Genomic DNA, 15,994 nt, shown 5'->3' with positions numbered 1-15,994 from the left:
ATGTAAAGTGGTGTAGAAAAGAGAGCGCCTAAGCCACTTGAAATGCATAGATGTGCTTAAGTGCTTGAGAGCGAAGGTAACTTTGGTTCATGATCAAGTTGTAATTCTATTGTCTCAGCATTGATTTTGGTGCAGTTGAATAGAGATACAGGTTTAACTGCCTAATGCCCTGCTGCTTCTTACAAAGAATCTAACATACCAGCATACCAGAAGGAACTCTGCCAGCAGCAATGTTACTGCTGCTGATCTGAGGATTGGTTTAGGTTCTTGCAGTGCTGTTGGGTGCCTCCCCATATCCATGTGGATTGCCACTTTACAGGGCAAGGAAAACAGTCCTCTGTCAATAATGGATCTGGTAAGATGGGTGGAGCTGATGCTTTGATGACTGCTGTAGGCACCTGTTTCCTCAGAAGAGGATCTCTCCATCTGGTTACATAGGGGTCAAGGAAAACGTACTGTTAAGATGAGCTTTGGAAGTTACTCCACAAATCTTTCCCAACCATAAGTGGAAACAGGATCCTAGTGCATCAGTTTGAGACACTTCATTAATAGTAGTAGACACAATAGATTTTTGATTGGTGAATCCCTAGGACAACCTTATTCTGTATGTTATGAATAATGATAAAGGTGCACCTAGTGAATCATTATCATTAGTGAATCATTTATCATTATTATCATGAATAATGATAAAGGTGCACTGCATTTTCCAAGTACTTCTAAAGGGAATGCTGGTAACCACTTACACAAAAAAAGATGAAATCGGGGGAGACAACCGTTTTTACAGCTGCTAAACAGTGCAGTTTTGGTCTTGTCTCTCCTGCCTTACTGCATGTTTAAGGTCTGTCCCTCTGCCTCCATAGCTACCTGCTAGGCAGCCTAGCCCTGCAGCCTGGCATGCTCTCGTGTCAAACCCACTGACGGAGAGGGCATTCAGGACTACTGGTTTATTGAGCCCTGTGCTCTTTTGTCAGAAGAATTTTTCTTAACACTATTTAATTTTGGTTCCTGAGGTATAAAGCTGTAGGTCAGACAATACCAGTTCAGTAAAGGTTTTCTCAAAAATCTTAGCATTTAAATGCCTTTTCCTTGTTGGTGCCCATGACAACAGAACCCTTGGTTTGAGTATTCTGTGCCAATTCTCTATGCATGGAGCGAAATTCTTTGCAGCTTTTAGTTGACCTCACTAAAAACAAGAAAAAAGATTCATGCTGTTATGCAGTTGTTCAGCTGGTAACTGTGCAGATGAGTAGAGTTTTTTAAAGTATGCTAGTGTTGTAGAAGCACCTGAATTTCACAACGGTATGTCTCTCCATATTCAGTAGTAGTAGTCAGAGCAGATGAAAAAGGTTGCTCTGTAGTGTTTCTTGAAACTGCTAACAAGACCTGAGGGGAGTGGAAGATAATTTCTTCTATCTGCAGTTTCTTCACAAAATAAAACTTCCATCAGATCTGCCACATGATCTGGGAAATTGCAATTTTTTTTTTCCTGTTTGTTAGAATTGCATTAAACTTATTTTTGTGCTTTACCTTTCTACAGTGAAAGTAATGCCTTTTTGCATTTCCCCATAGGTAAGCATGAAATAATGATCAATGGGATATCTTAAGTAGCTTTGTTTTGCTTGGTTTTTTTTGGGGGGTGGCAGGAGAGGGGTGAATCATGCAATTTAGGTGAAATAAAACTGGATAGCTACCTAATCTGAAATGCAGAATTCGTTCATTTTGGAAATTCTTTATAAGAGAAGTACTTCCTCAATTATTTTATGCTTTTCTCTAATAAGTCTGGAATGACTTGTGTCCTGTGAATTGCTTAAAATTTGTTTATCTGACTTGATCTGATATAAATCAGCAGGCATTTTCAAAAGAAACAAGGTTGCAAAAATGTATGAATAGCCTCGCATCATCAGTGGCAATCATCAGAATACAGAAAATGCTGGTCAGATGATTCCCATCAATCACTTAAGTATTTTGGTCTGTCAGGTTTTTGAATGTAGCTCTTGGGGAGGCTACAGTCATCTGCTTGTAGTACTACATGTTATCTGCCTGTTAGCTATCACTACTTTAATACTTTCCTTTTGCAAAGGGTTTATTTGTACTGTTTAGTATTTTTCATGAGAGAAGATAAACTTTTAGTGCTAAATGTCATTTGAAGCCCACAGTATATTTTAGCTTTGTTTTTCAGCGTGTGCTTTTTTTCCTGGGTTTGGTTGGAGAACTATTGAGGAAGGGAAAGTGTCATGTTTCATCTTTCTTAGGTATAACTCACTCCTGCTTCTGGGTATTTAAATCATAATAGTTCAGAAGGCTTCAAGGGATGTTGAGAAGTTCTGGATGCCAACCTAATACATTATTGTACACAAATGGCTGACACTAGTATGAAAATGTTATTGTAAGCCTAGTTGAGGATGCTAATTTAAACACATCAGTTATGCAGTAAGAGTGAATAGTAATGATGTATTAGGTTTGTAAACATGATTAAATTTTTGTTTGATTTGGAACAAAAATGGCTTGAGTGGCGGAGGCCAGAACTCCAAAACAGCCTTCAAAAGCACAGAGAAACCAGCATGCATAGCAGAAATCCACTTAAGGATCTTGTCACAGGTTAAAAAAAGCATAAAGGGGGGTGGCAAAAAAAGCCTACATGCAAACTAAAACAACATATACCCACAGTGTTACTGGGGAGCGCGCTGCATTTTTATACTCTGAAGGAATAATACTTAATGTGTGATATTCTGTAGCTGAAAGGAATAAGTCTTTCAGTTTTCTTACTATGGTATTTCTGTAACTACCATCCAAAGATCAGTCTTCCCTAAAGAAAGCCAGTGTCCCACCTGATGTTCCAGGTTTTATTGAAGACAGTAGCGCTTGTAGGTAGGGCTGATCACTGTATTCCCCTCTTCAAACCTGTGGAACTCCTATAAACTGTCTAGAATTACAGTGTAAGTGAAAATCATCCCATCTCTGCAAATCTTTATGTTATAAATGAAGTTCTGATTGGTTTTTTGGTTTTAAATTTCTTTGGTTTCAAACATTCTCTCTACTGTGCATGCTAAATATAGACTGAGTCTGTGCCAAAGACCAAGTGCAAACATACAAAACCATCATTGATAGAAAGTCTCTTTAATGACTTCCTCTGGAAACTATAATTTGAATCATATGATTCTTCTGGAGTAGCTGTAGGAGGGAATATCTGAAAAATATAATATGGTTTTCAGAATTTTAAGCTTTTCATCTGTACAAACTTAACTTTGCATAAAGTGTGCTAGTTATTTTATCCCTTGATTATTTGGCAAGACTAACATTTCATGCACACCAAGTCATATCTAAAGAGAGCAAAATTCAGGGCATAAATAGTCTTCTGGTGATTTTTTTTTTTTGCCCCCTACCCCCCCCCCGCCGCCCCCTTCCCCCTTTTAGTAGTTACAGAATAGTTGCTATTTTCTGGTAAATGCTTGTCAGGAAATCTGGTGGTAGCCTGTTGCTTTGGCTGTGTAGCCGCAATTGAAGCTGCTGAATTGGTGTAATCTAAGTAGTGAGACTACTCCATCTGGCCAATGTTCATCAACCAAGCCTGGTCACTGAGGACTGCTGGCAATATACACTCCCTGTATTAACTTCTGTGAAAGAGGAAGGCAGATAATCTCTTGTTAATGGGAGGAAAGCTATGGGAAAGGAAAAAGTTGGGAATGAAGTGGAATGGGGGAAGTGAGAGACACAGAGAGGAAATGAAAGTGACTGATGAAGAGAATGAAGGCAGTTGGGAAGAGGTAGATGTCATTCAGCAAATGAATGGCAGGAAATGTGAGTTTAGAGTGGGAGTCCTAAAGAAATTAGGCTTTTGAAAGAGTAGAATAACAAAGAGCAAGTGACAAAGATGGCATAAAGATAATGGGAAAAGAGATGGAAGGTGGAAAGAAGAAGATGTGGTGGGAAATAGTGCATGAAAATGTGTATGTCAAAAAGTGGAGAGGAGGATTACAGCCCAGTGTTCATAAGTGTCTAGATTTCTAACACTTACCCTTGTCTTGGAAATGAGATTCAACACAATTCTGAGGTTCCTACTTGCGAATATCATGGGGGAAAAGCTGGTCTACACCACTATATTGATGCAGACTTTCATTACTGTCCTTGCGCAGTGATTAGATATCTAACATTACCATTCTCATCTCTAATGTCTTTGTGCTACTTCCATAAAGATGTTTAGATGACTGCAACTTCAATCTGTTAAACATTTAACAGATGTCTTGTCTTGCATCAAAACATATGTATGATTTAAAATACTGAGAACACAAAACATTTGTAGTCCGTGGGAGTTGAGGATATTGGCACTTTCTACTAAAAATCACAAACCAGTTAGAATGTGTGCAAGTAAACCAAAATGGCAATAAAGAGGATTACATTTGAATGCAACTGTCATCCAGCTAATTAGATTTTTGTCCACTGCAATGTCAAATAATGTAAACTGCTTGGTTTAACAATGTCGGAGGCGAGTGGCAGTCAAGAAAGTAAGCTGAGAAAATATTGTGTTTGAAGAAAATGCAAGCTGTTCTGTGGAACTTGCTTGAAATATTGCAATGCCAAAAAGTTCATACCAAGATTTTTAGCAATAAATTTACAGGCTTATACTAAGCTATACATGTGCAAAATACATTCCTGTGTATGTTCCTCACCTCCTTTTCTGTTGTAATGGAGTGCAGTGAGATGTTAAACTTGTTAGCTTTTCTGCCTGGGGAGAGTAAAAAATGTGAATAGACTTTCTTATAGATACATATTTTGCCACTTCAAAGAAAACATAAACTTTCAGAACGAGCATATACTTTCCGGGGGAGGAAAGGGGGAAAACATAACTATTTGGGTGTAGTATTTGTTGTTTACTGCTTGCAGGAAATTTGCCTGAAACCTAAGGAGGTCCTGTGGCTTCCCATCTTTAAAATGATTGAAATGTAGCATCTTTCCTTCTTTTGGTCTGATATAGTGCTCCATACTGGACAGTGTTTTCATTGATCATTAATTGATGGGATAGTATGTATTTATATAGTTTGCAACTGGCAGCAAGTTGGCAGAACAGAATTTACACTCAAAACAAAATGGAGAAACAATGCAAAATTAGTACCAACTCATGAATGGTAACACAGTCTCCTTGGGGGAGAAAGATAAGGTGCACAGCACTGAAGAGGTTTAAATGTCCTTGTGCATGACAGATTAAATAGGTGCAGTAGTATGATGCTGTACCCCAGAATAAAGCAAACTGGGATCTATATTCAGACTCATGGTTTGTAAATGAGTACTTATTTTGTGCAACCTGGTACTGCTGAGGTTTCACCTGTGAAATCATAACCGTTACTAGTGCTGATCTTCAGAGTTTGGACAATCTTGAGAAAATCTGGGGGAAAGAAAAGGAGATGTTTGAAAACAAGAATTGGGAAGAATGTAAAGAAAATGTCATGTTGTCTATAACTAAAAAACAAAACAACCCCCCTAAAAAAAACAAATATCAAAACCACTATGTGCGAATAGGAAAAAGGTAATTGTTACCAGTGTCTATTTAGGATTAAAAGCAAAGATTTCTGTCGGAGATTTCCCTTGGATTTTAGGGAAGATAAGGATAGCTAATTACTAGTAGTAGTTTGCATAGGCTTTGGGGTCCCTACTAGTGGAGATTCTTTGGGACAGATTAAATAACTATCAACAGTGCTGTAGCATGTTAAATCCTGCCACAAAGGTGGCTTAAATGACCATGTGTAGTAGTTCAGTTGTTGACTTCTGAGACTTTTTAAAAAGAGCTCATCCCAGTTTAGATGCTTATTGAAGAATGGTGCAAGAATAAATCCAAGTGAAAGCCATGGCAGTGTGCAAGGAGGGGAGCAGGCTGTTATCTTCTGTAAGTAAAGATGAGGTTCGTTCCACAGTGTGAGGGGGTTAGAAGAAAAGTAGTCAAAATATTACTGTAGAGAAAGGCATCTGTAGCATGAATTACTGGCAAACTGCAGGATAAAGAGAGTCTTTTTATCTCTAAAAAGATAAATGCTTTTCATCAGCTGACTCATTATATTAAAAAATACTAGCAGCGTAAATAGCATATCAGCACAAAGGCAACATTTTCAAGTAAGATACTCTTGAAAATTAACTTTCTCCCCATCCCCCCAGTATACAAAATATACAATTGGACATCTTTTTACCTTTTTTCTTTTTCCTCTTTTTAAAAAAAAAAATATTTTTCATAAGTAAAACTTAAACCACAGTCATAGCTGACTTCAGCAGCAGCTGAAAATGAACATCTGGTAGATTATATTTGAGTGCCTAAATTTATGTTCCTAAATCTATATCTGCAGGCGGTGCTGTGTACTGTTCTGTCCCTGTTGGCTGGTAGGGAAAAAGATGTGAGCACACAGGTAGGGTAGGAGTTGGTGCCGGGGGTAGGAGGGGGCATTCCTGATGGGTAAGAAGTAGAAGTCTTTGGCTTTTTTTCTGTTTACTTCCTGCACAGCCTCAATCCATGCATAGTGATGGTATTTCACAACCAGTATTCTGTCATTAGCAGTGCCTAGGTATTTAAAGCCAACTGGTGAATATTGTGCTGTCCCAGCCAGTTTTTCTCCCAGAAGGAAGGGGACCCAGGTTTGTTGTGTCTTTTGAATCAATATTATGTGCAGCACCTCAGCCATACCTCCCCTGGCCCTTAATTGTGTTAGCAGGTGGAGAAAAGCCCATCAGGTACAAGAGCAAACATTTAGAGTAGGTTAGTGAGTGGTTATAGAGGGGCATATGACAGCTCTGTATGTCCATGCTTCACCATGGATTGGTAAATTGGGGCTTTGGGGAGACAGAGGGTTTGTGTTTGTGCCACTGAAGAGTTTTGTTCTGAAAACATTGCAAACCTCTGCTTCCTGTATTAAAATGGAGTTCTTCCTCTCTCTTGCTGACTTTCTTCAGTTGCCACTGGCTTTATCACCTCAATGACAGCTTTTTCTTTTTCTTTTTTTCTTTCTTGGCATGGACAGGTTAAAGGTTATCTAGACAGTGAGGTATGTAAGGCAAAGCCACTAATTAAGGTATTGACATAATCTTATGCCCAGCATTGACATTCAGGAGTAAGCTGGCATGGTAGCATACGGGCAGTGCGAAGTTATATTTTTTAGTTTCCCTCAAGCAGTGTCTTTGTTTTCTAAGTCTTGTGTTTGGAGGTAATTTTTTGAGTGACTCTCATGCGCAGTACTAGCAGTAAACAAATGCAAATATTAGCAATAACTATTTGTTTAATTTTGGTTGAAATTTGTCAGAGTAAAATCTGAGTTTGAAGGCAACTTTTGTTATATGGTATAAATTTATTATTGAATTATCTACTTTTACTTAATGGAAAATGTATCTTCACTTACAAATATTTAGACAGCTGAACTGTAGGGACAATTTTCAGCTGTCCTATCTTGTTTGTCCACAGTAAAACTTAGCACAGGGATTTTTCTTTTACTTTAAACTGAATATAGAACTTGAAATAAAAAGATGACTTCCTTTTAGTTTCTCAGCCTCTCAAAGCAAATGCCACTGCCACCATTCTAAGGCCCAAGTTTTCCATACTTCACTATATTCTACTCCAATTTTGGTATGCTTTGCCAAGATGGCCGACATTTGCATATTTAGCAGTCTGAAATATCCAGTCTGTCTTTTGTGAGTGGCTGCTCTCCTCAGGTTGAGAGATAAAGCAGGAAGAACTGTATTCTTTGTTTATGATGTTTGGCTTGTGAATATGTCAAGGAAAAGAATCTTTGTTGTTTTAATAGTTCCCCACATATTCACTTTAAGTACTCACTGCTAAGCTTCATAATTAACCTGGAGACTACCTGTTGCAATTTTTTAACTATTGCTTATCTTAATACAACTTGTAAGCGGCAAATATCTTCTGTACCATGTTCTTAAGGCAATCAGTACGTAATTGACTTAAAGATCTAAAGCAACTATCTTGCTGACATTGTGTTTACTGTTTGGAAAGCCAGATTAATTGTAGTATGTATTGCAGTTGTTGTATTATGTGCTACATCTGCTTTTAGTGAGCGTTTTGTGTAAACGAGCAGCTGTCATTGCATACTGTTTCTCATACTCTGAAGAAAAATTCCCCAAACTTGTAATTGTGTACTTTAAAAATTAAAGAACCGTTGTCTTTAGATCACAAGTTCGTTTATTTCTTTTGTTTCTGGAGGAGCTGACTCAAGCATAGATGTCTCCTCCCTGTTTTGCAATAAGTAAATGAACAGAAGAGACTGTCCCAGGCCAATTGAAACTTGGCCACTGGAGTTCATGTTAATTCTCTTCAATCTGAGCAGCTAGACACGCACAAATCCACAGCATCCTGTGTGCCAGCAGCTAGCAGCAAATACTTCATTTACTGGAATTATTTGTACAAGCCTCCAGACTGCTACCATTTCAGAAACCAGGCAGATCAATTCTTTCCTTTTTGTGTGTAGTGTAGGTGACAGCTGAGAAGGCTTTTAAAGGAAGTAACGTTTGCTTGAGCCTTTTCTCTTGTTTGCAGTTAGTTTGTAGTTTCTTCTGTGCTTAGTGTGTGTGGGGGGGCATACAGCAGTGAATGCCAGCCCTACACAAAAATGTAAAATCATTAATTTATATTGGCGCAGGGAAAGGTTCAATATATCTGTGGTCACATTTGTGAATGATTTTAGGAAACGAATTCCAGGTAGCAAAGGAAGCCAGCAGGTGAGCATGGTACTTTAAATTTACAAAAGAGTGAAACTGCTTATTCCTGTAAGAAGAGTGGGAACAAGGGTTGGAGCTTTTGTATTTTTGATTAGGGCTTGTCATGCTTTCTGTAAAGAACAGTGATTTACTTACTCAGGCAGATAGCAGAGACAAAATACAAAAGCAGCTGTAATATGAAGGGAATTAGCAAGAGGCTCAACATCCAGTAAGCGTGCTTGGCAGTTAACTGTAGTAAAAACTGACATTTTGGGCCCTGGAATGTAATAAAATACACTCTTATCATTGCAATTTAAATTACTTGTGAGTACAAACTTTTACAGTGAAAACTGGAATTAGCTGATGTATTGCGTTTGGATTTTTAGGAACTTCTATCCATTAGTAGACACCTTGCAATGTCCCCCATATTGTGTTTACATGTAAGCTGGAGACTGATGTAGTGTTCCATTCAGACTCCCATCCTTCTAGTTAAACTCAAGTTTGGGGCATACAAAAAAAACCATTTTATCAAGATGAGTGCTGAAATTTGCATCACACAGATGTTCAAGAGGCAATTAATTTTCCAAAGGTAAGTTTTGCTGTTGGTCTAGTACTGGAGAGAGACAGATGGAAAGAACCGATGCAGAGAAAATTAATCTGGAAGTAGCTCAAGGATGATTTGTTTTGTTTTTTTCTTTAAAAGCCCATACTTGACATCTATCAGGTGTTTTTTTTAAGCATATCACAAATCAGTTTTCCTGCAGAGGAGCAGTATGGGCAGCGTTTTGTTCACTTGCTGTGAACCCCTCCCTAAAAAGGAAAGTGGAACCTTTAAGTAGGTTACTCATCTTCAGGAGAGGAAGTTCATTTCCCAGGTGAGCTGCAAAGTACCTGTCACTCTGGAGAAAATAATTTAATAACTGTGAATAAGAATAACCTTTCAGTATAAAATAGGTAAGTGTTACAGTGCCATATGCTAATAGCCAAGCAATGGTAGATTATTATATTATTAAAATGTTTAATTCAGTATTCACATCAAAAATTCACATAAAAATCAAGATGCTGTATAAAAGCATCTAGAAGTTTTTATTCATCATAAATAATTACCACTAGGTGACTAATTCTTTTCTTTATTAGGTGCATCACACATGGACTTAGAAGGAAGGTGGAATATCACTTCCTTTATTTGCCTATTCGCATCCTGGAAACTAGAGCTTGCACAGCAGTGATGCATGGAAAAGCTATAACATTGCCATGCTGGCTTAAAAAGAAAACCAAACAAACAACTGTGCACTTTTGCTCTTACAAAGTATGAAAAGAAATAGTCTTGTTCAGTGAATGGCAGAAACTAGTTTATACTATAACAATTTTAGAGTCAAATTTCATACACTTATTATCATAACATTAAAATATGTATTGATAGTTCAAGTCCAAGATGTAGAAATGTTGTGTATGTAACAATGATCTTTCTGTATCAGAAAATGGCTGCCTTCTAATAGCCTCAAAAAAGATTTATGTGCTTTTCTTCCTTAGTATCTTTCTCTTGTAGGCAATGTTATTTGTATGAGGTACATGGAAAGACAAAACAGGCAGTGCATGTGATTTGCTTCCACTTGAGTTCTCTTTCATAAGAGACTAATAAGCCATTAACTTAGCGTTAGACTATGGACCTTTAGACTAAAGTTTTACTGGATTGTCAGTAGTATAAGAAAACCCCTGTATTGTGCCCTTGTGAGTCTTTTGTTTGCATGCTCTGTGTACCAGCACCACACAGGTAGCTGATGCAGACGTCATGCACTAGATTTTATGAACAATAAGCTGATGAATTTTCTAAATACTCAGATCTTATTTTTATTAGAAGTAAGGAAAAGTACGTACTGTCATTAATGTGTGTTCTGTTAGAGCTCTACACTCAGTCTTTAACGATAGTTCACTATAATGCAAATAGCAAACCACCTAACAGGGCTTTTTATGCTTGGTGTTTTCAATATTTTGCTTGGTGTTTCCAATACTTGCCCAAAACTGTTTTCCAGTGGCAACTACTGCAGCTGCTGGGCTTCTGACCTCAGCAGGCACCAGTCTGTGTTTTGCCTTGGCTCACAAACGTCCTGTTCCAGCTTTTGAGCTGCTTGTTGCTCTGCCCTCCAATATTAGCTCCTTGAGACCTGCCTGTAATCTGTTCTTGCAGAGGCTGTTTGCTGATGAGGATCTCTTCTCTGGCATGGTCTGATTCTCTGCGGGATGTTGCATCTTCTCACTGCGCTCAAGATCTTTACTTCGTATCTGATTATATGCTTGATGTTGTGCATTTGTATCCCCTGTGTTTGGGTTGGGGTGGGAAGCTTAGAAGTACTCTCTGAAAGGCCGATAGACTCACAATGCATGATCTGACTATGCCTTGCTATAATTTGAAATAAGAATAATTTTTATGCACTTCATGTAATTGTTGCTACATGGTTAGCTCTCAAGAAAACATTCTTTTTTTTTTATTATTGGACTTTCAGTTTTTCTCTTAAGAAAAAAAAAAACACCAAAAAAACCCCATTCACTATGTTCATTAGGAATGCAGTTCAAATAAGAACCTCTAAAAACATAATAATCCAGGAAAGGGCAATTTTTCTGGGGAGAACCCATTTCCATCTGTAGAAGTGTGATACTAAAGCAGAGAATGTAGTAGACTACTTGTAATCATAACCAAAATTACCATATCTAGCTGTCTTTGGCTTTAGTCAACAGGTGTGATGTCCTGTCAGAAACCAGTTATTTCCATCTTTCTGAGAACATTTCTTTTCATACCAGTTCTCAAGAGGACAGTTTTGTCCTGTTCACTCAGGGGTACCTAGTACAGTAGTCTTTGCTAGAGACCAGCTGCATCCTCCTGCTCCAACCACATTATTAATACTTTCCCATAGTTGTATAAAAATCAGCTCACATATTGGAATGCAGTCAGTTACAGCAATCAGATATTAAAATGTGCAGCACTAATCAGGAAGCATGGAGGTGTGAACTAAGTTTAGTTGGATTTGGATGTGGGAGAATTTGCAAAGAAGGTTCAGCCTGAGGCATGAACCTTCTCTCATTTAGGCTATGAGTCAGATGTTGTGATGTTTTTTATTTAGCAAAATGCAGCCGCAGTGATTTTTTTGCAAATGTGTAAGAAACTAAAATTACCTTGAGGCTTATGCATCAAAACTGTAACCTTGAATATGACTCTGTGTATGGTGAAGATGGTACTATTATTTATAGGATTGTTTTGGGTTGTTTTACGTCTTCTACTGAGTTGATCTTATAATACTATAGCTTTTTTCTTCACTTTATTTCATAGTTTTTTCCCCAGACATTGTGGTTCTGTGTCTGTGCTTTGAGGTGCAATGGTAATAGGCAGTTAAGTAATGAACTGTGAATTCATTGGTTCCATGCTGAAAAAATAAGACGTAACGGACTTTGTGTCCCGCTGAGAGATTGCCTTGCGTTGAGTGGTTGCTTAGGCTAAAGGCTGAAGAACAACTGCCCAAGAAGTAGCAGAATTGCAGCATTACATGTGTCTTTTAGTTTCTGAATGCATTTATATAATGTTTCTAATGACCTTTTTTAGAAAAAGTAAAATAAGCAATTTAAGCTGATTATGGTGATGAGAAACTGAAATTTTGTAACTGAAATGAAGTCTCTGACTACAATTAATTAATTCTTGTTTCTTCTTTTCAGGTTTTCTTCTTCTCCACCTTGGCCTTCTCCTTTCAAATCTGGTTATTTTTCCTGTTTAAGTTGCATATGTTCTGTTACTTTTTCCTTGCCTTACCTCTTTGCTTATGATTCAAGAAGTCTTTTCAACTTCATTTCCTCTGTCACTGGGTCCAAAATGAAGTCATCAATAGCTTATTTCTCCAAAACTAATAAGTTGTACAGGTAATCTATTTTTCTAAAGCTTATCTGATGCTTCTGGCTAATTTTCACTTAATTCTGGGCATTCTGAACCTTAATTTTCACTGCTCTGCTGGCATGTTTCAAGGCTACTGAGTGACCCAAATGTGGGATTCAGCTATGATTTGATGTACAAGTACACGTCATCTTATTTCTTTTCATTTGTGAGGCTACACCAAACAGATATTTCACTTTAAATAGCCATTTTACTGTAAGTAGCCTGTTACAGTTTTAGAGTTTTCTTTTAAGCTATACTGAAGTCTTTGAGAAACAAGATTCTTTGCTCTACCAAATGTTGAACAGCTTTTCTTCAGTTTTGTGTGTGTAAGGTTGGTGTTTTACCCAGTCTCTGCTTCATGAATATTTGTGTGTGTGTCTGTATATGTGTCTACACATGCATTTTTATAAATGGTGCAAAGAAGTAAAGAGGAGACTGTAGGCTTCACTGTCCTGCAGTTGCTACAGTGCAAAACTGAAAAGCAATGCTTTGATGTGTCAGCAGCAGGGACAGTGGGATTGAGTGCGCCCTTGGGTAGTTTGGTGATGACACCAACCTGTGTGGTAGGGTCGACGCAGTGGGAAGAAGCGATGTGAAATTAATGATGTTCAAGGTCAAGTGCAAGGTCCTTCACATGGATCAGGGCAATCCCAAGCACAACTCCAGGCTGGGCAGAGAAGGGGTGAGAGCAGCCCTGATTACAAGGGCTTGAGGGTGTTGGTTGGTGAGAAGCTCAACAGTAAGCCAGAAAGCCAACAGTACACTGGGTTGCATTGAAAGAAGCGTGACCAGCAGGTCAAGGGAAGTGAGCTCCCCCTCTACTCCTGTGAAACCTCAAGTACTGCACACAGCTCTGGGACCCCCAACACAAGAGGTACGTGGACCTGTTGGAGTGAGTCCAGAGGAGGACCACGAAGATGATCAGAGGGCTGGAGCACCTCTGCTAAGAAGACAGACTGAGAGAGTTGGGCTTATTCAGCCTGGATGGGTGAAGGCTCCAGGGAGGCCTTAGAGCAGCTTTCAGTGCCTAAAGGGGGCCCACAGTAAAGCTGGAGTGGGACTTTTTTCAAGGGCATGTAGTGACAGGACAAACAGGAATAGCTTTAAACTGAAAGATGGGAGATTTAGGTTAGACATTGGGAAGTTCTTCACTATGAGGATGGTGAGGCACTAACAGAGGTTGCCCCGAGAAACTATGGCTCCATCCCTAGTAGTGTTCAAGGCCAGGTTGGATGGGGCTTGGATCAACCTAGTCTAATGGGAGATGTCGCTACCCATGGCATGGGGTTTGGGGCTAGATGGTCTTTAAGGTCTTTTCCAACTCAAACCTTGATGATCCTGTATTTACTGCTCCTCAGATGACTATGTAACAGCAACAAAAATGTAAAAAGAACAAAGGGTTACGTGTAAACTGCTTTCCCTGGTGCTGTGGCAGAAGCAGTGCAATAAACATCTACCCTTTCTCAGCCTCCTTGTCATATTCTGCATAGAACAGAAATTCTTCTAAAAATGGCTTGAAGTTAGATGCTAGTAAAATGGAAATTTGAGCTAAAGTTCTGAGAAGACAGTCTTTCAAATATGTGTGCAGATATAGGCAGTGATTCTAGCTCTTCCCAAGGATGTTTTGTAATCAGCCGTTTGTCCACAACAAACAGATCCCCTGGAATGCCCAGAGCCTCAGGATATGTCTTCTCTGAAGACACCATTAATTGCTTGCAGCCATGTTGAGTTTTGTGATGCTTTGAGTAGGCTTTTGATCATGCCTAAGTTAACTAGTTGAAATCTCATTCAGAGATGATGACGCTGCAGTCCAAACTACAAAATAACAACAACAACAAAAAAAAACCCGCAAGCTAAAACCACCACCTATGTTGTTGAGTATGTCTGAGGATACACAAAGAGTCAGCAGTGGTAAATGGCCCACAGCATTCTGCTTTAATACATGAGTAGCTTTTTTTTTCTCCTGTGGTTTGGATACCAGGAGGTGAAGGACGTACACTGAGCTGCATTGGAGAGAAGGTGAGAAGGCCTTTACACTGGTAAGCCAACAGCAAGAAGTGTCCGAGTAACAAATCTCCTTTTTTTATTCAGTTGAGTTACTTTGCATATCCCTTTAATCATGAGCATTTGTTGCATGCTTTTAGCCTTAATGTTTCTTCTCCATGGGAACAAATTGAGCCTATTTCAAGACTATCTTGGCTATCACGAATCTAGTTTGGTCAATGAGTATCCACTCTAACAGCTATATATGTAGTATTTCCTAATTTATTTTAAAATATTAAATTGATTCAATTCAGTTACCCATTTTTCCACATCAATAAGAAGTCCTTGACCTTTTTGATTAGCTCACTTGTTTTATAGACCTGTGTTTCATCTTGTTGTAGGGTGAATGATGAACTCACATTTTCATTTGAGAACTTAGTGTGTTCTTTTGACTTTCTCTTTTTATTTTAACTTCTCATAAAGTTTAGTGTGGTTTTGCCAGTAATTTTGGGGCAAGTATTTTCACAGTTTGTCCTTAAAAATGTCAGGCCTGTTTGTGTCTTTATTTTAATTTGAGTTGTGCAAGTTCAGTAATACTCATGGGCTATTCAGATCCTAATCAGCTTCTTACTAAGAATGACTGTCATCTGCTTTGGTGTTGCCCAGTTGTCTAGCTATTTTTAGGATATTGTTATTTCTGTAACTTAAGTAAAGTCTGTTCATCCTGTAAACAAGCTAGATGCATAGCTGTGGTCTGAAGAGCTTACCCAGATGTTAAATGTGATGTCTGAATTGCAGGAGAGGCCTGCACAGTTAAATGGTTTAATTATTTTAAATACTTTTTGCCTGGCAAAAATCAGTGTAGATGCATTTGCACTGGCACAAACATATCTTTGCTTGGAGGAGTTTTGTTTTGTTTACTGAAATTTTGCACACAATAGTAGCAAAAGCTGGAGGCTTGCTTGTATAGCTGTGGACAAAGACAGAGGAGGTGGAAACTGCCAAAGTGCAGAGTGAGGAATTTGAGGGTAGGAGCAATAAAAGACCACTTGAAGACAGGAGTCTGCCAAATGAAGACTGTTGAGAAAAATTTCCAGCATTTTCTGTTGTGTAACTTGAGTTTTCTATTTTATGTAAATATTCCCCCATTCTTGAGAAGGGGGGTGAGATCCGTTAAAATTAGTTTTATCTTTTCCATTCTTGGGGAAAATGATACTTCCCATCAAAGTCATTAAAAGATTGGTTACTGTGCAATGGCATGGGTTTTATATTTTGCAAGACACTAATCAAGTTGTTTCTTATGAATCAAAATCTTTTCCAGTTTCTGATACTACACTTCTGTTTAAAGCAGTAGAGCCTTATATGCTTTTAGCACACAGACCTCTTCTGAAGCCTTTGTTCTGTGTT

General features: G+C 38.4%; 1 protein-coding gene across 2 annotated transcripts in view; it reads left to right on the top strand.

Moving 5' to 3' along the window:
* Positions 1-15,994, top strand: part of BICC1 (BicC family RNA binding protein 1) — a 115,204-nt gene that overhangs the window by 63,572 nt on the left and 35,638 nt on the right. Inside the window, exon 1 of one of the 2 annotated variants that reach the window (XM_062634041.1) lies at positions 12,408-12,591. The exons of the other annotated variant lie outside the window; for it this stretch is intronic. The gene's annotated coding sequence lies outside the window, so the exon portion shown is untranslated. Of the gene's footprint in view, positions 1-12,407; positions 12,592-15,994 lie in introns of those variants that run through there. 2 annotated transcript variants of the gene reach the window in all.

This window comes from Pezoporus occidentalis, unplaced genomic scaffold (genome assembly GCF_034315485.1).
Source record: "Pezoporus occidentalis ecotype Australia unplaced genomic scaffold, CSIRO_AGI_Poc_V1 ctg41, whole genome shotgun sequence".
Lineage (NCBI taxonomy): Eukaryota > Metazoa > Chordata > Aves > Psittaciformes > Psittacidae > Pezoporus > Pezoporus occidentalis.
Note: the sequence above shows the minus strand (reverse complement) of the source record. Positions and strands in the feature narration are given on the sequence as shown.